Source organism: Lepidochelys olivacea (assembly GCF_965140295.1).
Source record: "Lepidochelys olivacea isolate rLepOli2 genome assembly, chromosome: 15".
Lineage (NCBI taxonomy): Eukaryota > Metazoa > Chordata > Testudines > Cheloniidae > Lepidochelys > Lepidochelys olivacea.
Window position 1 is genome coordinate 23,600,740 of NC_140425.1, and position 24,127 is coordinate 23,624,866.

Genomic DNA, 24,127 nt, shown 5'->3' on the forward strand with positions numbered 1-24,127 from the left:
ACAGCACACAATGTGACAGGCTATAAACCTCAAGTTCCTGATTCCAAACAACAGCTTGGCATGAAGTGACCAGACCAGACTTCCCTTCTTAAACTAGGGGAGTACAGTACCTGGTAACTTTTTACAACCCTAGCAAGATCTTTCTCAAATTAAAGCTGTTGGATCTAGGACTTTGTTCTTTCTTTTTAAAACTGTCCCCTGGCACACTTCCCCCTCTCCCCCCCAAATCCTACCGCTCAACGGATGGTTTTAATTCAGGCCACGGAATGGTACAAAGTTTGTCACTCACATAACAAGCCTTTGAAATCTAAAAAGGAATTCAGGTCGTAGGGGATTGTTTTAGAAGCTCTACTACAGTCAGTAAGGAATCCCATCATGCTAGTCTCTTTGGTACAAGTGATCAAGTCCATTAGAACCTACTACTAATTTGGGCAGATTTGATTCCCAACAACTCAGCTAATATTTGCATTAGTTATATATTTCTAAGATCTGGGCAAACAGGCAGAAAAATAAGATCTCCAACTGTAAGCTCTTTGGGGCAGGGACCATCTTTTTCTTCTGTTTGTACGGCACCTAGCATAATGGAGTTTGGTCCATGATGGGCCTTCGGGACGCCAGCACAACACAGATATTAAAATAATACTCCAAAGAACTTGCAATTTAAGCAACACAATACACAGTTACCAATAAGATTTCTAACAGCCACAGTGTTGCTGAAACTTAAGGACCAGATTCTGCAGACAACCACTCACATGATTAATCTTTATTCACGATAGTAGTACCACTGAAGCCAATAGGATAAGGGCTATGCAAACAAAGGCTTGTTTACACTGCTGAGTTATCTGAGGCTTTGCTCAGGTTGTGTCCCTAATCCGGCTCCACTCCACACACAGAAACCTCTCATCCAAATGTGGTGGTGCTTTACCTGTGGGCTCACTGCCCTATCTTTGTGTATGGGCTCAAGACCAAGTGCTATTCACTCTTGGGCTGGTAACCTGCCCATTTTGCAGCATGAATACAGGGAAAGGTAAACCACTCGATTGCTGATAGTGCTCCAATGCCTTTCCACAATTCCCCCTTATGCTCAGAACAACAGACAAGTTTTCCCAGAATTCACTGGGGAAAAATCAAAGTGGCTTAGCTTACTGCAGCACTAAGAACCATGAGTTATGTAGTGCCTCAATCGGAGAGTGCAGCACCAGAGTGGATGCAGTAACTCAAACATGGCTTTGCACTGAGGTTGCTCACACATGAGTTAGGCCATTGCTGGTGCTCACACCCAAGTGGCAATAACCTGAGTTAACTCTCCAGTGAAGACATACCCTGAGTCAGGTTTCCAGGATCGAGTTCCAAGATACAGTTACATCACGCATGCTATGCCCCCACAACCTCCCGAACAAGAAATTCTATTGTCTGAAAATCCATTGTCTGATGTCACAAAGGGATGCTGTTTAGCTACTAATTTACAATCATTAATTTAGAGAAGAGGGTTCAAAAGCATGCCTGATACCTTATGTATGGATGGAAAGAGTACATTCAAAGGGCATATTATTAATAGTGGGTGGCAGTAAACAGCACAGAAAGAGGAAAGAGCTCAGATCTGGACCAAAACTTTGCCAAAGTTTGCAGAGTGTTGGAGGAGACGGATTGTTCAGCTCTGAGGTTTTCCTTTGGGTTCAGCTCTATGCTAGTAACAATGCTAGTGCTTGAATTGAATAGGCCTTGAGAACTGCAGAACACGGGCATTGCAGTGCCAGCTTCCCATGCCATCTCCTTGCACCAGATTGAGCCCTCAGGTGTGGGTGCCTTCCTACCGATTGTTCCAAAGGCCAAGACATTTTCCTCACCAGAAACTCCTCCAAACTCTTCAACTTGTGGGAAGGGATTGGAAAAGCAGGAGGGGTTGCTCTAATTTAACCCAGGGGCCACAATGGCTCCTAGACAGCTCTGAATCCAGGTGTCACAAAGATGGCTTAAAGCTACCTTGGCTCCCTCCATCAGGCTGTGCCTTCTGGGCTGTGCTTGTAAGAGGCACAGTGCAGAATGATACCTGAGAGCTGAATTGCCTTTTCACAGCAGTTCCTGCATTGTGCCCAGATGATGATGCATTTTCTTCTCGCTCCTGGAACCTTGTCTCTCCTACTTCCTTTCTATTTTGGAGTCCTGGCCCAAGGAGGATGCTCAGCAGGAGCCTGGTCTGTGCCAGAGAGCGATCTCCCTTTGCACGTGAGGGCAAAATCTGCACCCAAATTCTCACCTCTGCTTAGTCTAGGGAGAAGACTCATGTCCCCACTCCCCATCGTCTGCTTCAGCCCTCTTCAGGAAGGATCACATACCAATCCAGGCCTTAGCTGCATTGTCAAGACTGCCAGCAAGTGTGCAAATTAGTTCTAGGATTTCACAAACTTAACCTAAAGCAAAGACATAGGAACATTCATACCCAGTAGGATGTAAGTCGTTTTAGTTTGCAGAGAATACTATGCAAAATCCTTTCCTAACCCATACAGAAGGATTTGGGCTAAGTTTTAGACTAGCTTGCATTTGGCATCTAAATTCAGGTTTGGTATGTGTCCTTTTATTGCTTATACAAGAGCACAAAAATCAAACAGAAATCCTGGGGATGTTGCAGTTGAAATCAGATCCGCATTTGTTAGTGGGCTTTCATGGTCCAGGTGTAAAATCTCCAATAAACGTTAGACATAAGTCAAGCACAGAAAACCACCCTTTAACTTGACAGCCTGCTAACTGCAGGGCCACTGAGTACAAAGAAACAGCCCTGCCATCAAAACACATGGTCTTCTTAACTGACACCCATAAAACTTAAATTAATCAAAACACATTCTTCACCAAGGCTTAGAGTCACATTTGCTGCACACATTGGAATGGAGTGGAAATTCCTGTAAAGGAAACTCAAAGTGCCAGTCATAGAAGCTCTTTAAATACTCCCAAACAAGGGCCAAATCTTGTTTAATTTATTTGGGGAGAAGCATCCCATTAGCTTGCTACAGCTCAAACAAGAAAAACAAGCAGGATTTTATCCTGAAAGAAGAACAAAAAATGATAGCTCTTGAGCACTAAAAAATCTAGGGGGGAGGCATCTCTGGCTGCTGTCACCATATACATTTTTGTGAAAGCATAAAAATATAGGACTGCAGAAAAATTCCATGGTAATATTCAGGGCGGGGCTATAGTAAATTTGGCCAACTTTCCAGTTGGGTAAGCGTAAGCCCAGGATGGTTGAGAAAACATCTTGCATGCCACAAAGTTTGCTTTCACATTTTTCATGATTGAACCCGGTCACAAATTATATTTTGTTAGTACGACTAAGTCTCCTCTGCGCTGTCTTGCTCTATACTGTGATCTGGGTATTTCTATATCAACCCCTGTATTCCCAAGAGTGGATTATTTTGCATGCGTTGGTTTGTAATTTCAGCAAGTTTTTTTTTCCTCTGGGGGCGGGGAAAGTAAAAATACTGTTCATCAGCATAGTGGAATCTCTCTCTTCCCATTGGCTCTTTTTAATTTCTTCTGCAGAAATTATGTTCTTTTGGCATCTTCTGGTGATTGCATTAATAAAGTATCACTTAAGCAAGAGTATTTACATATTTTGCTGAAACAAGTGCTATGAATCAAGGAGCAGTGCAGCAGGAGGTCAAAGCGATTTTATATATTATATAACAAGAATTCAAGAGAATGGGATGGAGGTAGGAGGGGGAATCCACCCGTCAGTTCTTGTAGAAGGTAGGCAATTACTGCACTTGTCACTCCTTTCCTATTTTATGGCACAATCCAAAGTGCGCTGACGTTGACTCCTGTTAACTTCCCTGGATTTTGGATCAGGCCCTTAAGCTAAGGAGTGCTCCAGATAACAGCATCCCTGCTGTGACTGACTCAGCTTCTTAGCAGGTGAAATACAGCACAGGACAAAACTGAGGGCTTGATCCACAAATGGATTTAGGTGCCTAAGCCCAGCACTTAGGCACCACAGAGATCCTCAAAACTCCTGCTCGGCTATCATCTAACCTTGTCAGTGCCTAAACTCCCTAGAAGGTTAAGTCTCTCTCTCTCCCTGGTTTTGTGTAAGAAAAGCACCTAAAGCCAGGTCATAGGGATCATAGGGTAATGGCTTGTAGAAACTCAAAACAAAGGAGGTGCTGTCGTCATCATGAATAGGTCGGAATATGAACAAGAGGCTGCTCGGCAGCTCTCCAACACGAGTTTCTACAAGCCATTACCCTATGATCCCACTGAGAGTTACCAAAAGCAACTACAGCATTTGCTCAAGAAACTTCCTGAAAAAGCACAAGATCAAATCCGCACAGACACACCCCTGCAACCCCGACCTGGGATATTCTATCTACTACCCAAGATCCATAAACCTGGAAATCCTAGGTGCCCCATCATCTCAGGCATTGGCACCCTGACAGCAGGATTGTCTGGCTATGTAGACTCCCTCCTCAGGCCCTACGCTACCAGCACTCCCAGCTACCTTCGAGACACCACTGACTTCCTGAGGAAACTTCAATCCATCGGTGATCTTCCTGATAACACCATCCTGGCCACTATGGATGTAGAAGCCCTCTACACCAATATTCCACACAAAGATGGACTACAAGCCGTCAAGAACACTATCCCCGATAATGTCACGGCTAACCTGGTAGCTGAACTTTGTGACTTTGTCCTTACCCATAACTATTTCACATTTGGGGACAATGTATACCTTCAGATCAGCGGCACTGCTATGGGTACCCGCATGGCCCCACAGTATGCCAACATTTTTATGGCTGATTTAGAACAACGCTTCCTCAGCTCTCGTCCCCTAAAGCCCCTACTCTACTTGTGCTATATTGATGACATCTTCATCATCTGGACCCATGGAAAAGAAGCCCTTGAGGAATTCCACCATGATTTCAACAATTTCCATCCCACCACCAACCTCAGCCTGGTCCAGTCCACACAAGAGATCCACTTCCTGGACACTACAGTGCTAATAAACAATGGTCACATAAACACCACCCTATACCGGAAACCTACTGACCGCTATTCCTACCTGCATGCCTCCAGCTTTCACCCTGACCACACCACACGATCCATCGTCTACAGCCAAGCTCTGCGATACAACCGCATTTGCTCCAACCCCTCAGACAGAGACAAACACCTACAAGATCTCTGTCAAGCTTTCTTACAACTACAATACCCACCTGCAGAAGTAAAGAAACAGATTGATAGAGCCAGAAGAGTTCCCAGAAGTTACCTACTACTGGACAGGCCTAACAAAGAAAATAATAGAACGCCACTAGCCATCACCTTCAGCCCCCAACTAAAACCCCTCCAACGCATTATTAAGGATCTACAACCTATCCTAAAGGATGACCCAGCACTCTCACAAATCTTGGGAGACAGGCCAGTCCTTGCCTACAGACAGCCCCGCAACCTGAAGCAAATACTCACCAACAACCACATACCACACAACAGAACCACTAACCCAGGAACTTATCCTTGCAACAAAGCCCGTTGCCAACTGTGTCCACATATCTATTCAGGGGACACCATCACAGGGCCTAATAACATCAGCCACACTATCAGAGGCTCGTTCACCTGCACATCCACCAATGTGATATATGCCATCATGTGCCAGCAATGCCCCTCTGCCATGTACATTGGTCAAACTGGACAGTCTCTACGTAAAAGAATAAATGGACACAAATCAGATGTCAAGAATTATAACATTCATAAACCAGTCGGAGAACACTTCAATCTCTCTGGTCACGCAATCACAGACATGAAGGTCGCTATCTTAAAACAAAAAAACTTCAAATCCAGACTCCAGCGAGAAACTGCTGAATTGGAATTCATTTGCAAATTGGATACTATTAATTTAGGCTTAAATAGAGACTGGGAGTGGCTAAGTCATTATGCAAGGTAGCCTGTGTCCTCTTGTTTTTTCCTACCCCCCCGCCCCCAGATGTTCTGGTTTAACTTGGATTTAAACTTGGAGAGTGGTCAGTTTGGATGAGCTATTACCAGCAGGAGAGTGAGTTTGTGTGTGTATGGGGGTGGGGGGGATGTGAGAAAACCTGGATTTGTGCAGGAAATAGCCCAACTTGATTGTCATGCACATTGTGTAAAGAGTTGTCACTTTGGATGGGCTATCACCAGCAGGAGAGTGAATTTGTGGGGGGGGGGGCGGAGGGTGAGAAAACCTGGATTTGTGCTGGAAATGGCCCAACTTGATGATCACTTTAGATAAGTTATTACCAGCAGGACAGTGGGGTGGGAGGAGGTATTGTTTCATATTCTCTGTGTATATATAAAGTCTGCTGCAGTTTCCATGGTATGCATCCGATGAAGTGAGCTGTAGCTCACGAAAGCTCATGCTCAAATAAATTGGTTAGTCTCTAAGGTGCCACAAGTACTCCTTTTCTTTTTGCGAATACAGACTAACACGGCTGTTACTCTGAACCCTGAAAACAAGTTTCCTTGGCAAAAGCAAATGTATTGGTATGTAAATGCTGCTTCACCTCTCCACCTCTACCTTACAAACCTTGGTCTTAGGTCTGCCTACAACAGAGTTAAGGCAGCGCAAGGCAGCTTATATCAACATAACTGTGAAAGTGGTTACACTTAAATTTCACTCCCGCCTACATAACTTCCCTGCTATGCCGACTTAATAACTCCACCTCCATGAGCAGCATAGAGTGAAGGTCGATGTAGTTAGTTCAACGCAGTATCAGTGTAGACACAGTGTTGCTTATATATGTTACCAGCTTTCAGGAGCCATCCCATAATGTCCACACTGACAGTACGATGGATACAAGCGCTCCGGGTGAGAATGCTCATTGCTGACACAAGGAGCACAGTGTAGACAAGCACAAGCAATGTAATTACTGCGATTGCGATATGATGATGTAAGTTAGGCCAACTTAATTTTGTAATCTAGACATGGCCTCAGAGCTTGTGAGGAAACCAACAGTCTTTCAAAATGTTGAAAGGCCCTGACCTTGCATCAGTGACATTGTGAGCATGTTGCACTCAGCTCATTAGTCGGAGGGCGCTAATGTTAGGACACCAGTCATATAACTTTGTGTTTGGTTATATGGAGTCCAGTCCAGCAAGCTGTTAGTACCATCACTTAGCCAGTGGAATTTGAAGGAGTTCAGTACCTCACAGGAATTATTGCTCAACACATCATAGGAATCAGGCCCATACTTTGGATTCTGGCATAATGCTTTAATTTGGTCAGTTATGGTTATGGAGTCCATGCTGGTATCCCCATTAATTTCAGCGGGATTACTCACACACAAGTAAGGGTTTGCAGTATTGGTTCTACTCATTTTGATTTGTTATGGATCTGTGACAGACTATGAAGCTATTTCACTCCCCACATCCAGGTTTAAAGTACAAGTAAATGAAGCTACAAGGCTGCTCACAGGCTAAATTCATTATACAAAAACAAGAGGGCTTCTGCAGCCAGTGTGGGTCTGGATCTCAAGTCAGCCTAAGACTCAGAGAAAGAGTCATTGTGGCTATCTCCTTGTCAGGGATCAGAGACTGCCAGGATATAAATTAGCCAGAAAATTGGTGCAGATGGAGGTAAGTGGTAAAATACTAATAAGAAGTAATAATAATTCAAGAGGTGTGAAAAATAATTGTAACTTACATGTTGAGGGAGGTTGGCACTGAACACTTTCAGAATGACTTGGCCAAATCCTACAATACTTGATTCTTGAATGAGGACTGCAAGACTTGCCCAAATACAGATAAATAATTAAGCCATGCAGAATGAACATCTTCTCTATATCAATCCTTCAGAAAGCAAATTATTGCTATTTTCCATTTATAGAAATTTAGCACATCAGATGAATATGCTGTCTTCCTACCCTACCTGTTAAAAAAGATAATTTAAACTGCCTAATAAAGCTCGAAGAAGTATATTGTGAACCAGAAGAGCTTGAATGACAAGTGACTCATATTAGGAATTCCTTGTGTTCAAACAGATCTCCTTGAAGTCAGATAAAAAGAGTTGTTGAAAACAGACAAAATCTCATTTCACTTCTCTCCTGGGAGGAGTGGAGACATCTTTTATACAGGGACAAATTCATCTCTGGTATAATTCCCTTTACTTCAGTGGAATTATACCAGAGATCAAAACGGATTGTCCTCTTTGCACTACACGCTTCGTGTCAATGATAAAATAATTTTGGTCTCCAAGGAGATCTGAGTGGTAGTGGTGGTGCGGTTTAAAGTATAAAATCTTGTACCACTTAAGTTTTAAAAACATATTAATTTGGTTTATTTGTTGACTTATGCAGCACTCAGAACAGCTGTCACTAAGAACTTTGTGTGAACTATATAAAAAAAATTTCTAAAGTCATGCAGATGGTGAGCCAAAAAACCATCAGTGTCCCAGACCTCACAAAGAACTCACCTATCTTGTATTTAATCAGAAAAAAAAATATCAAGGCCTACATTATCTACCAAAGACTAGTGGTTCTGGATGTTTCCATCTTTGGGTGCCTAACTTATGCCTTCAAGAGGCTTGATTTTCAGAAAGTGCTGAGCATCTGCCTGCTGTAAAGCAGACTCTTTCAAAGTGTCTCAAGTTGGGCCCCCCAAAAATGGCTTATTGAGAGACTTGGGGAGTGTAACAGTAGCTCGCTTCTTTTCCAACTCACGACCTGACCTCTTTGTTGTGCTGCCAGTTGCAGTGGGGGTTATAAATGCATATTGCAGTATTCCACAGTAATGGTTTCACATTCTTCAGTAACACTATTGTGTAGTTTAGGCTGTAGTGTTCTGGCCCACTGGTGTAATATTTTGTAGCATTTTTGTAAGGATAGAAACTGCTCTTGTCACAAAGGCCACAGCAACTACATGGTACCAATTTCCAGCCACTCCTGACCAATGTAGATTGGGCAGACAGACTAGGCACTGGCAATTTATTTCAAGGATTTCCACCTCTCTCATATCTAATACTAAAACGCTAGTGACTCTAGATCACAGTCACAAATGAAAATGTTGGTTCTCACAAAGTGGCAGCTGGTGGTTTCAGTTGTTTCTAGAGTCAAACTGTAGACCCATGCATCAGATTTAATTAGATTCTTTGGCAATACCTTTGCTCTGAGCTATATGACATAAGCCATTGCATTTTTAATTGTGATATGTGTCACACGAATCTCCCATATAACATAACCAGTGATGTGTCTGAAGCTGGCTTGATGTGTTCTGCTGATGCAGAAGATAAATCCCATGAAACATGAGCCAGAACATTAGGTTTACTGTACAAGTGTACTTTCATCAGAACTGGAAGACAATGCTCTCCAAAGCAAGGTAGTACGTTACCCATGTTTTGAACTCACCCATGCTAGGGAATTTTCATTCTTCAACTTTAAGAGATGGTTAGTTGATAAGAAGGGAGTGGACACAGGACACATCAGAAGCCGAGAAGGTGACCAGAAATGGGGAGAGTTAGAATTAAATACAAGGAAAAAAGCTAGCAGAATAAACATATAGTAACATATATGCTCATGGTAGAGCACAACTTCTGGGTCTTATTCATGGCTGAGCCACTGACTCTGGGCAGCCTTGGGCATATCACTCTAAACTCAGTTTCTCTACAAGTAAAGTGAGGATAATACCTTCTTCACAGGGCGTGGTTGTAATGTTTAGTTAATTTGAGCTGCTCGACAGTCTCCTCTTATGATATTGCTACAGATAGAGTGGGAAGTTTCACATCAGGAAATTCACAGTTCCTTGGCTGCTTTCCTTTCATGGCGGGTGAGGCAGAACCTGCTGTTTTTGCAAGTCTGTGAAGAGGCATTGGCTGCTTATTGCATGTAAGCCCAACGTCTATAGGATCAGCAGAAGCCAAAATTGTGGCTCTGTGGTCTTCTGCTTGTCAGATCCTTGGGTCTTTGCCTCCTGTATTGGTTCTATGCTCCACCCCACTATGTACATACCACTCTGCCAAGAGTGCATAAGAGCTGCAGAGGACTTAGTATTGCTGCTGTAAGCAGACAGAATTTATTAAGCAAATTACATTGTAAATTATGCTGCTTAGAGAAAGGAACATGTCGCAGTGAGTGGCTGTCCCCAACTTCTCCCTCAGGCCTGACTAGTCATGCTTCAATTGGCTGCATGCATGTTGGGGCTGGAGGTTGCTGCATGCATGATAGAGAGAGACGCTAATGCATAGCCACCTACAGGACAGCCCCACCCCATTTTCCACAGACATCTCACAATTAAACTCCTCATAGTGCCATTCAGCAAAAAGCAGGAGGGCTAACATCTCTGAGACTTTCAGATGAAAGAGTTATAAAGTGAAACCTGTATTACAGACAACTATTATAAGCATGCCCTTGCTTTCAGAGACCACCCTAAGGTGTCAAGTAAAATTCTGTCCCACCTTTATTAGAAGGCTAGCTGTATTAAGCAACCAATTTTTGTTAGTTCCTTGGGTGGTCACTCATGACAGGTTTCACTCTATCTCAGACATGCAATGGCACGTATCACCTAGCTCAGAGCAAAAGCATTACCAAGGAATCTCATTAAAAATAACATCAGATGATGCAACAAATTATCAGATGCCTGGTCAATTTGTGCAACCTATTCAAAATCATACATACAAAGGCATGAAGCCAGGCAAAGAGTGAATGACATTTATTACCCTCTTGACTTTTCAGAAGCATATGTGAAATGGAATTTGTGGTCTCAGTCTTGTTTCTAATAGAGCATCAGAAAATGATTATTCCCACCCCCACCCCATGTAAAAAAGACAAAAATGAAAAATAATTGTCAATGTTTTTCTTTAAATTCTTCTGGGTTTTGATTGAAAATAGTTTTTTTTTAAATGAAAATATAATTTTTTCACCATGATTTACATTTGGCCAAAAATACATTTGGTCAAAAATACATTTTCCAGGAAAAAAACATTTAAAATGAAATTTTTGACCAGCTTTAGTTCCTATTGAACTAATGCCTGAATCACAAAACTAACACAATTTGGAATCCTTGTTGCCAATCTCGGCAGAAAGGCCAAGAAATCAATGGACAGAGAGACTGAATTCTCTTTTCCCTTCCTGATGTGACCAACACACAGGGTGGATCTGTAAGTGCAGTACACTTTGTATGTGACAAACTACAGAGCCTCTGAAATAAAACAAGTATAACATTTTAGAAGAATAGTGTTATTCCTGTCTATATAGTTTTTGCAAACATTAACCAGTTAATCTTCACAAGAAAGGATAATTAGCAGAAACAGCAGTCAATAGTAAATCCAAGTTAGTAGAAAACATGCCCCTCTTTCTAACTTTGGAATGGATGAGACTGCAAGATGACAAATGGCTTTCAGTTGTTTTTTCTGTTCTGCATGTTCATTGTCTCAGAAATCAGACCGAAGAAGTTCCTAAGACCCTGGTATCAGCAATGACCATAGAAACATAGTTTACAGACTGGTCAAAAAATCCAACAGGAGTTTTGCAACAAAATAAATAAATAAATAAAATTTCAGTGTTTGAAGCAAAAAACTTTTTTTCCTTTTAAATATTCAGATTTTTAAATATTCATACACGATCAAAAATGGTTGGTTGTAGACCATTTTTGTTTTGTAGTAAATGAAAATGATCAATGACCATTTTTATAATGCCTTTTATTTTGTTTTTGATAGAAAAATTTGGATTTTTTAAAAAGGCAAATCATTTTTTGCAAAAAATTTAAATGTCAACAATCTTGACAATTTTTCATGCAAAACTGTTTTTAGAAAAAAAGCCATATTTGTGGATAAAAAATAAATTATAATTATTAAAGCAAAATGGACCAGCTTTATTATGTAAGCTCTTTGGAATAGAGGCTGAGGTCCAGATCCTCAAAGGTAATAAATGCCAAGCTGCCATTGAAATCAATAGGAGTTAGGTGCCTAAATACCTTTGAGGATCTGGGCTTGTGTCTTCCTATGTGCTTGTGTATCCCACACAAATTCCCCTCTGTGCCCAATCTACATTGGTTACATGCATTTCCTCAGCAGATTGGGCATAGAATGGACTGTGTCACACACACGCACATAGTGAGCCTTAGACCTTTAGTTCAAACTGTAACTTGTGCTTTTAGCTCTGCAGACCCCTGGTTCAATCCTGGGTGCGTTTGTCAAGAAGGTGACTGTTTCACTTGAACAGCCCCACAGCAGTGGGGATTCTGCTCCAAAGAAGGCAGGGTGCTGAAAGCCCATGTCAGAGGTCAGCATTCTGTTCATTCTGTGGAGTGCTCCATCTGTCCTCATGCAGACGGGGTATTGTAGGAGGGCAGGAGGAGGGTCCTAACTACATGCTGGTGCTGAGGAGATTTAATATATGGATCCACCAGCCATACCCTTCTGAGTACATACTGGGGGATTCAGCTGCTGCAGTGATAGCTCGGATGGGTCCTCACTGCTTTTCCATGAGTTGCTACGGTTGCCAATCTTCCAGGATTGTCCTGGAGTCTCCAGGAATTAAAGGCTAATCTTTAATTAAAGATTATGTCATGTGATGAATCCTCCAGGAACATGTCCAAACAAAATTGGCAACCCTATTTGGAGCACTCACCCAGAAACTATCAGATTCCTGCTCCATCCCCACCTCCACCCCCTAACCTCATTCACAGGGCTAAGGATTTGAATCTTAGTCTTTGTACAGCAAAGGAGTTCTGAAGCAAAATAGTGGCTGCACACACAGAGGAGCCAAAAATTAAAGAGTTAACACAAATAAACACTAACACAGAGGTGGGCAAACTATGGGTCGCGAGCCACATCCAGCCTGCAGGACCGTCCTGCCTGGCCTCTGAGCTCCCGTCCGGGGAGGCTCGCCCTCAGCCCCTCCCCTGCTGTGCCCCCTCCCCTGCAGCCATGCCACCGCCCGCCCACCTCCCAGGCTTTCAAATAAGCCTGTCCTGCGGCTCTGAGCAGCATGGTAAGGGGGCAGGGGGAGGGGAAGATTGGGTAAGGGGCAGTTCCAGGGGGCAGGGTAAGGGGTCCCAGGGGGCAGTCAGGGGACAGGGAGTGGTTGGATGGAGCGGAGTTTCTGAGGACGGGCGGTGAGGAGACAGGGAGCCAGGGGGGAGGGGAGGGGGGTTGGATGGGAGTGGGGTCAGGGGACAAGGAGTGGGGGAGGGGTTGGATGGGTCAGGGGTTGCGAGGGGCAGTCAGGGGTGGGGGTGTGGATAGGGGTCGGGGCAGTCAGGGGACAGGGAGCGGGGGGTCCCGGGAGAGGGCGGTCAGGGGACAAGGAGCAGGGGGGGTTGGATGGGTCGGGGGTTCTGAGGGGGGCAGTCAGGGGGTGGGAAGTGGGAGGGGGTAGATAGGGGACGGGTGCCAGGCTGTTTGGGGAGGCACAGCCTTCCCTACCCAGCCCTCCATACTGTTTTGCAATGTGGCCCTCGGGCCAAAAAGTTTGCCCACCCCTGCATTAACAGTCAGTCTCCACAGTAATGTGTCATGGGTTGGATTTACTTATTTATTGTTTACCCTAAACCATTCTATATTTATTCCCTATGCAGTAAGCTATGTAAAGTGATCCTCCACAAACTTCCGGGACATCATTCTAGATCAAGAGTTTCTACTTGAATGAGAAATATTCACAAATTCTCCAGCAGGGGAGTTTAAATGGTTTATAGGTGGAGAAATGAATTCTAGCCAGGCAGTTCCAAATGGCAAGAAAGTGGAAGGGACACAGACAATACTGATAATGGCATGGAAGACACTGCTAGAGAACTCGATAAAGTGAATTTCGTTCGTAATGCAAGAATCTCTTTCTTTTCCCCTGCAAATGATGCCACTTCTTTATTTTCAACATAAATGAATCAAAAGACTCAATTTAATTGCTGAGTAACTGATCTTAAAATATGTAGGAACATGAACTATGTTAATGGTATAACCTGGGGGGAAAATCTCTCTTAGTATTGTTTACTTTATTTCTATTTTTACAGGTACCTAACCCTATCTGTCTCTAGGACCTCTTCCAGAATGTTGCTAATGACAAGAGAACTGGGGCTATAAGCTGGCAGCACAAAAAGGAACCTATGCCACACCCAAGTCTGTTTCCAGAATTTCTGTCAGGGCACAATTTACTGTTCAAACACAACTTAACATCAAAGCAAAGCAAGTTCCCTGACCAATGCAGGCTGCAGTCCCCCAAGGCTTTTTCCTGACTCCCACTCCTCGGAGAGCGCTGACTCCCAGAACTCATGGCTGGAGTTCTTCCCTATTCCCATGCTGCTGCCTGTGCAGAGCTGTGTGGGACCCTGGGGTCACACAGCCCACGCTGCTGCAGCTTCACTGCTGTTGCTATTCAAACTACCCCGATCAAAGCGACTTCACTTGTCCACAGGTGCGGCAGCCGCACCTCTGATGGCCATGTAGATATACCCTAAATTACTCACCCGTGGAAAGTAGGTAATACTTACCTACCTCACAGGGGTGTTGTGCGGATTAACTCATTCATGCTCAGATAGCACACTGAATATGTAAAGCGCTCCATAGGTGCTCAGTGTTACTGGGTCATATTTATACCAGGTAGAAATCGTACAGCTGCACTGAATGCACGAGAGTTGTACCTTCTGATCTCTGGCCTGTATTTGGCTTATTGCCAACCAAACTCCAGGAAGTACTGGAAATCTTGTAAGAAAGTCTCTTCTCATTAACTTTCCAGTCATTTTCCATTTAAACCAAAAAGATTGGAATAAATATCCACATTTTGAATCCTTTTTCCGAACCCCATCGTTTGAGGTTCTATTGTCACATTCAAGGCTCTGTTCTAGGGCCTGATCTACAGCCAACTGAAGTCAATGAGAGCATTTCTTTGACTTCAACAGGCTTCAAATAAACGTACAGGAGCTATTTTTCTATGGCATCGTCAAACCAGTTTGATACAATTACTTCTGCTCTGTAGGTTGTATCAATAACTATATCGGATTTTACTAAAAAGCAACTCCTAAATAAGTAACAAAATAAGTCAAATCACCACTTATCTGAACAAAATGTTTTCAGTACTGGCAAGTGTAAGGTGAGCAAATTGCTAATCTAAGGACAAGGAGACAATACCCTCCCCCCTTTCCAATGCAAACAAATGGTAGTGAAACGTAACATGATGCTTGTTACCACCAAAGGGAAACATTTTGTCAGCTATCCTTCCTTTCAGAAAGTCTGCACATTGTTTCCTTGTAATGTGATACCAACAAGTATTCTTGGTAACCAGTTTAATGCTTCCGAGGGGCCGCCAGTTGGTCAGTAGAAGGTGGCAGATGTACTTGAAAGCCAAAGAATTAATGCATTACACTTCAGTGTTGACTTTGATCCAAGAATGTCAAAGAGCTTTATAACTATTAGATTAGCTAATTCTCACTACCCCTGGGAAATAAAAAGTGAGCTGTAGCTCACAAAAGCTTATGCTCAAATAAATTTGTTAGTCTCTAAGGTGCCACAAGTCCTCCTTTTCTTTTTGCAAATACAGACTAACACGGCTGCTAGTCGGAAACCAATAGTAGTAATATCACCTAGTTCTCATACCTTTTTTCATCCATAGATCTCAAAGTGTGTTACAAAGGTCAGTATCATTATCCCCATTTAACGGAGGGGGAAATTGAAGCCCAGAGAGGTGGAGACTTGCCCAAGATCACCCAGCAGACCTGTGGCACAGCCAAGAATAGAACCCAGTTCTCAATCCAGCACACTGTGTCCTAGGCCACATTGCCTCAAATATATCCATTTACACATCAATAAGGTGAGACACAGGGACGTTAAAGCCTACATTTCCAGAAGTGGTCTCTTAACTTTGGCTGCCCAATCTAAGGCACTGATTTTCACAATTACTAAGTACTCTCAACTTCAATTTCCTTCACTGGGCACTGCCACTGCTCAGCATCTCTGAAAATCAGGTATCAAACTGGACATCCAAAACCTGAGGCACAGAAAACTGGAGTACACTTTGAAAAGCTGAACATAAGTGACTTGTCCAAAGCCACATGTAAATTACTAGCAGAGCTGGGATTAAAATTCAGAAATCTTAGCTCTTACTCTTTCCGCAAAGTCATGCCCCCTTCCATGCTATCCCAGCTAGTAACAAATCTACTGATATAGACTGAAAATTAATGTGTAAAAAGTTATTCTATTAACTTTATTTTTAAGTGGACTGGTTTACAAACAAAACAAAGCACCACACCAAGTCACTAACTTGTATAAAACAGTTCTGTTTTTCCTATGCTTTGGTGAAGAAAATAGTTCACTTTGATTTCCTGGTTTCTTTCTAGCCCTTGAGTGGCAGGCAGACCTTTTACATTATTAATAAAGTTTTGAATTTGTGTCTTTACTCAAGACTAAAGTTTTTTGGGGAGCTTTGAAAAACCAAGGAGCGAACCAACCCATCACAACATTTACAGATAAAACATTATGCTTTTTGTTCCCATCAAACTTTTGAGGTTTTAATATATGATAGTCTTGATTTTAATCACAAATTCTGTTTAAAGTGTGTGTGTGGGGGGGGAGGGAGAATGCCAAAGATGATGAGTAGAGAATCTCTGTGTCTTGATATAATGAGAGGAGAAGGTGATATCCACAAATGCCTACCAGAAAATATAACTTTATTTTCTTGGGGCAAAATTCACCCCAAATTTCACACTATGGTCTGATTCACCATTGCTCTGTACCCTGTAGTGGTTTTTTACACCAGTGCAAAGTGTAAAATGCTACCAAATCAGACTGGTACCACTTTACACAGATGCAATGACTGTACAAGGTGCAATGTGTCTGGCCCTAATGAACTTCCCAAGGGCTGTGTCTATTTGACCCAAATCCCTCTAACCATGTAGTCCAAGTAGCTAGGCTTAGTGCTGGGGAGTTATTTTCCTTTCACCCCAGACACAGAGCATGGGGACATAGCTAGTGGATCCACTGAGTAGCTAGTGTGAAATCCAGGTTCCATTGACTTCAGTGAAGCCAGGATTTGTAAGCAGTTAAGATGTCCAATAGTCTTTTGTATTTTCACCTGCAGTTCTAAGCAGAAGTCATTTCAGAAAATTTCAGCTTTTCATTTGCATTTGACAACTCAAAATTAAACAGATTTTTGTGGAAGGGCAGGAAAGGGAGAGAATTTGCTGATAAACACATTTTTCCAGCTTTCCTCATTTCATCCAGTGTTTACAAGGTTAGGTCCTTAAAATTCTTACCTCCTGGTGACAGTAGCTATTTATTTTTGATTAGTTTCATGGGATTTCAGGATTGCTTCAGGCATACATGAAAGCTGACCAAAAATTAAGCACAAACCAGTATCAGCAGCACACATTTCACCAGATGCTGCTTGGATTGCTGTTTCTAATTCACAGCAAATTACTAAGGGCATGGCTACACTTGCAGATGTAGAGTGTTGTGAGTAAAACCTGCTTTTGGACAGCGCAGTAGGGAAAGCGCTGCAGTCTGTCCACACTGACACCTGACAGCGCACTGGCGTGGCCACATTTGCAGCACTTGCAGCGGCATTGGGAGCAGTGCATTATGGGCAGCTATCCCACACAGCACCTCTTCCCATTCTGGTGCTGTGGCTTGTGGGAAGGGGGTGGAGGGTGCAGGGCATTCTGGGTCCTGTCCCAAAGCCCCGTGATGCATCAGTTTGCATCCCAGCATTCCCTGTGCTTCCACCCACGTTTGGCGCCATCTTTCAACGTTTTTTGTACTGTGTACTCTGTATTCCCTTTTGGTCTACAGGAATGGAGCCCAAACTGCTGAGGAATATGCTGATGAGTCTTGTCAGTGCGTCACGTTTGGCAGTCGAGTTACTCCTTAAGATCCAAAGTGACAGTGGGGACTCCGACCATGATATCGATGCGAGTGATGCATATGACACGAGTTTGCTTGTGGCATTCACGGACATGCTCATTACCATGGAACGCCACTTTTGGGCTTGGGAAACAAGCACTGAGTGGTGGGATCACATCGTCATGCAAGTCTGGGATAACGAGCAGCGGCTGCAGAACTTTTGGATGAGAAAAGCCACTTTCATGGGACTGTGTGCGGTGCAAGGACACAAGATTGAGAGCAGCCCTGATGGTGGAGAAGTGGGTGGCTATTGCAATCTGGAAACTTGCAACTCCAGACAGCTACTGATCGGTCGCTAACCAGTTTGGAGTGGGGAAGTCAACCGCTGGAATCGTGTGATGCAAGTTTGCAGGGCCATTGATCGCACTGTGCTCAGAAGAACCGTGACTCTGGGTAATGTGCAAGACATTGTGGAAGGCTTTGCACAGATGGGTTTCCCTAACTGAAGAGGGGTGATAGATGGCGTGCATATTCCAATTCTGGCACCAGCCCACCTAGCCTCCGAGTACATTAATTGGAAGGGCTATTTCTCTATGGTTCCCCAGGTGCTTGTGGATCACCGTGGGCATTTCACAGACATTAACGCAGGCTGGCCCGGAAAGGTGCATGATGCACCCATCTTTCAGAACACTGGCCTGTTCAGGAAGCTGCAAGCTGGGACTTTTTCCCCAGACCAGAAGATCACCGTAGGGGAAGTCAAAATGCCCATTGTGATCCTTGGAGACCCCACTTATCCTTTAATGCCATGGCTCATGAAACCCTACATAGGGGGCCTTGACAGCAGCAAGGAGCGGTTCAACAATAGGCTGAGCCGGTGCAAAATGACTGTGGAGTGTGCTTTTGGCCGTTTAAAGGGCCGCTGGCACTCTCGGTATGGGAAGCTGGACCTGGCCAATGACAGCATCCCCGCAGTTATATCCGCATGCTGTACCCTCCATAACATTTGTGAAGAGAAGGGTGAACGATTCGCTCAGGCATGGAACTTGGAGGTTCAACAACTGTAGGCTGAATTTGAACAGCCAGAGAGCAGGGCTATTAGAGGGGCCCAGCGCAGGGCTGCAAGGATTAGGGCTGCAAGGATTAGGGATGCCTTGAGGCAGCAATTTGAGGCTGAAGCCACCAGTAATGTCTGGTGCCCTGCACGGGGGTGAAGTGCAGTGGGTCCAATGTTAGTAGGAATCTGTGTTTGCTAAGATGACTTGCAGTGCCTGTTTCTTTCCTAGGCTATCTTTTAGTTTATGCAATAATAAAGAATGTTTTCAAAGCCAAAAAATCCATTTATTTATTGAAAAGAAACACAACTGCTTGGGAAACAAAGGGCAAGTGGGTGGGGTGGTGAACGGTAAAATCACAGATTTGTGTATGTCCTGTCTGGAGTGCTGTGCAATGAGTGCTGCACTTCAGGATGGCTATACTGCATGGTGATGGGGGTTGAGCTCAGAGGGTAAGGGTCGTAGTTTTCAGGGCTGGGTGGTGAAGCTACAGGTGTTGGAGGCAGCTGGTGGTGGTAAGAACCCAGATATTGGGGAAAGTGGGTTGGAGGTGACATGGGGGCACAAGGGAAAGAATTTTGGGATAAGGGCTGCGGGGCGCGGTAGTGCTCCGCCTTCATGGCTACGAGCGCCTGGATAGAGTCCGCTTGGCGCTCCATTATGTTTATCAGCTGCTCCGTGCTTTGGTGCCAGCAATCCGCATTCTGCTGGCGGATCCTCCTTTCACTGTCCCGCCACTCCTGCACTTTTCAATTTTCATTACTTGAATGCTGCATTACTTCATGCAACATGTCTTCTTTGCTTTTACGTGGCCTCTTTCTGATTCTTTGGAGTCTTTCAGCCAGTAATAACATGGACGGCTGAGATCTCAAGGTTGCATCTGCAAAGGCAAAAATGCAACACTTAACTGAGGCAGCATTGTTCACACCAGACAGAGCACTGATTCCCCCGTACTTAAGGGCAAGCACAGTCTACACAATAGCATAATTTGGCCATCCCAAAGCGAGCGCACATAACCCATGGGAGCCCCAAAATGATGAGTAAGCACAGGCTCAAGCGTGACTGATTGTTTCACGGCTGCACTGTCCTCTGAGTTTCTGTGCCTTGGGGAGAGCCAACAAGGGCAGGGGGCCCCTATACTGAACACTGTCCCCACATTTTCCACAGGAATTCGTCCTGGAAGATATCTTGCTGCTGAGGGTGACCTGGGAAGCAAGGGAGAGTCTTCTACTGCAATGCGGCTTCCGCCCTGGCCCACATGCAGCTTGCCTGTGGGCAGCAATGGTCCCCCCGCCCCTCACGGCACAGTGGCGTAGACACGTTACCCTTACTAGGACAAAGACCACAGTGGCTCTCCCAAGAAAGCTGCACAAGCACACTGCCCAAGTTCTGGCTGAGACCTTTGACGAGATCACTGAGGCCGATTACTGAGATGCGAGAGAGCACATCCATGCCCTATTCTGCATCCAGGCGTGCATGCAGCCCTAACTCTCCTTGTCCCAACTTCCTTCCCAAAATAAAAGCCGCTCACCGGGAACCTCCTCTGGTGTTTGTCCTTCCCCAAGCACCGGCTGCCACGACTGGCTACCTTCCTCCTGGCTTGAGAACAGCTCCTGGCTACATGCATCTAGGGATTCTGGGGTGTCTTCCTCTGCCTCAGCACCCTCGCTCCTCCTCCTCCTGCCTTGTTGCACTGGCCTCTGAGGTGTCCATGGTGGTGCTTGGAGTGGAGGTGGGGTCGCCCGCAAGTATCACATCCAGCTTTTTGTAAAAATGGCAGATCACGGGGGCACCACCGGAGTGCCGGTTTGCCTCGTGGGCTTTCTGGTAGGTACTCTGCAGCTCCTTCACTTTAATCCTGCACTGCAGTGCGTTCTGCTCATGGCCCCTTTCCATCATGTCCCTTGATATCTGCCCAAAGATATCGTAATTCATACGCCTGGAGCACAGCTGGGTCTGGACAGCTTCCTCCCCCCAAACGCTGATGAGGTCCAGCAAATCGCCATTGCTCCACGTTGGGGCTCGCCTGGAGGCATGGTCACCTGGAAAGATTCGCTGAGAGCACTCCACGCCTGGCTGAGCAAACAGGAAGGGGATTTTAAAAATTCCCAGAGAATTTAAAGAGCAGGTCTGATGGTTGGTCACCTGAGGGCAGGGCAGTAGAGTTCAAAGTGATGACCAGAGTGGCTAGCACAGGCATTGTGGGACACCTCTGGAGGCCTATCAGAGCGCAACACTGGGCCAGGGCGTCCACACTGGCGCCACAGCGCTCCAGCGGGGGCGCAGCAAACGTTATTCCACTCGCCGAGGTGGAGACCAGCCGCGCTGTAGCCGCGGAGTCAGAGCGCTCTACGTGCCTTGCCAGGGTGGATGGGGAGTGAGGTACAGCGCTCTGGGTGGCTTTATTGTGCTGTAACTTGCAAGTGTAGCCAAGGCCTAAGTGATAGTGAATGGGGTCAGTAGACAACTACATTAACCAAACTGAAGTGCTTGATTTTCACTACAAACTGAGGTGTTCCTGAATTCTGCACTCTATAAACCAATCCCATAGCATGGTTCTCACTCTATACAACCACACTGAAGTCAATGAGCCTCATTTTGATCTCAGTTACGGAATGTAAATCTGGAGTCACTCACCTGCTGAAGTGGAGTCACACCAGTGTAAATCTGAAATAAGTGAGACTAGAATCTGGCTCTAGCTCTTTTGGAGTAAATAGTGTTACATTGGACTTAGATGGGTGAGACCGAGAAGAGAATTTGGCCCAGTGGAGTTGCATAGGCTATAAATGAGTGCTGAATTTGGTCCTTTTTGTTCTCCCAGAAGCAAAGCTAGACAAAGCAGTAACAAACCCTCCTAACTCATGCATGGCAAGTTTAACAACCTTTCCTAAGGATCATGTAAGATCAATCACAAAGCAGTTATCATAATAAAACAGTTAAAAGCTATATAGACATGCTTGGTAGTAGTAGCTTTCAAAGTGCTTTACAGAGGAAATAGATGTCATTATTCCCTTATTATAGATATGGAAACTAGGGCTCAGAGAAGGGGAGTGACTTACCCAAGATCACCCAACAAGGTACTGGCAGAGCTGGGACTAGAACCCATGTTTCCTGAATCCTAGTCTAGTGTTCTAGCCCCAGAGTGAAGAAATGCATTAATGAAGTACCTTTGTTTACTGACTCACATGTATAGTCACTCAGGGTATGTCTACACTGCAGTGTAAGCCTACCATTCAAACTCAGGCTCAAGCCTAACTCAGCTTCCGTCGATGTACAAACTACACTAATTCAGTGCTTGGACCCACAGGGATAGAGGATCTGAGCCTGAGTCAAGCCATGACCCAGGATTCAAGTCCTATTGCTTTGCAGGATAGAAGAAGTCCCATCAGACTCATGTTCTGGAAGTCCTCCAAAAGTATCCCACAATCTTGGTCAACTTTCTTTGTCCTATGGACAGTCAAGTGTGGTGGACAGTCAAATTTTCCCACACTGCACCATGAACAAAGGGCTAGAGAAGTCACATTTTGGGAAGGCACTAGGAAGTCTGGGACATGGGTGGCTGGACTCAAGCCTGCATACTGCTGCGTAGACACTAGAGCCTCAGGTCGGGACCCAGGGTTCAACAATTACTGACCTGGAGTTACAAATGAGTGCAGATAATAAGGGTTATGTCTACACACCAGCTAGATACCCGCAGCTGGCCCATGCCAGCTGGAGCCTGGAAGGCTACACAGCAATGAAATAGCCCCACAGCCTCAACCATGTGAGCCTGACTCAGCTGGCATGGGCCAGCCGCAGGTTTGTCTTTGCTTTGTAGACATACCCTCAAGCCCGAGGTTAACAAACCTGCTAACTTGAGTGCTAGTAATCCTGGGCTTACATTGCAGTAAGACATACCTCAGGGTCATTTTGTGTCAACAAGTTTTAGGTAGTTACTGATTTCAACGGAGACTTTTGCTTAAAACAGATATGTTGTGGTTCTCAGGTAGGCTTTGATCATGGAACTCCTTGCATGGTGTGCAGCAGGGACCACAACTCTGTTGCATACCAGCACAAGTATGAGTGGAGGCCACATGTTGTCAGAGGGTGAGTCATGGTCCTCCACAATGAACAACAGTGAATATGAAAGTTCTTGGCCTCATTTCCATGACTGGGAGTAACATGGTAGCCTCTCAAAGGCATTGCCATTAATACAGAATCAGAGTCCATTGCACTCTGTGGTCTGGACTGAGCAAAGCATTTAAGCACATGCTTGTTGTGAAGCATGTAAATGGTCTCACTGAAATTTGGGAGATTACTTGCGTGTTTCAAATTAAGCACATGCTTAAGTGCTTTGCAGTACTGTGGCCCTGGACGTACATGCAATATTCTCCATCTGCAAGGTGAAGAATCAAGTCCTGAAGTTACATGCATCTGTATTCTAATTAGAGATCTCTAGAATATATCATTTTAGTGTATGGTAATAAATCTATTTGAAAGGATTTCACCATATATTTGAGTTCATCATAAACAGATGTAAACGAACAATTTAACCAAATTTCCCATCCCCCCTTCACTTGCCAATTCTCCTAATCATTATGCAGTATTTTACCTTTGAGAATTTAAGGTTTCTTTAAAAAAAAGAAAGAAGAAGAAGTATATTTTAACTTAAAAGAACTTCAGTATTCATGCAGGATTTATACAGATTGATCTGCAGTAATCTTTCCAGGGTTCTCTGCCTTGATGAGAGATATTTGAAGTGGTCCTTACTGTATTCTAATGTTTCACCCATCGCATAAAGAGCTACTTCTGAAGAAGTCCATAATGTACTGGGTAAAACATCAAGAGCAATTAGATTTAGCAAAATTATTCAAAAGAGGCCCAAGATCAAATAAATATTGCATTTCCACTGGAGAGGGGAACAATCTGCTACTTTTTGCCTAACAACAAGGCACTGACTACAGTGTTTCAAATGAGACAGAGCCAGACTTTGATCTCAGCAGGGGTGCTTGTGTTAACCACTGCTGCAAGCGTTTCTTAAAACCCACAGGTCAAGCAGGTATTTTTAGTTCCATTTTGAAGATGTAGCAAGATACCTTCCCTCATTTCAACAGCAGGGAAATTTATTTTTTTTAAAAAAACCTGCGAGCATACACACTATAGAGGTGAATTAACAGAAACCCTCACATGCACTCATGATTTCCTCTTAGCCACTGGGAAAAACAGAATCCCCCCAGTGGAGCGCATGTTTAATTTCCAACGCAACAAACCCCATTCTAATTATTATTAAAAAAACTCAGTAAAAATAAATAGATAAGGC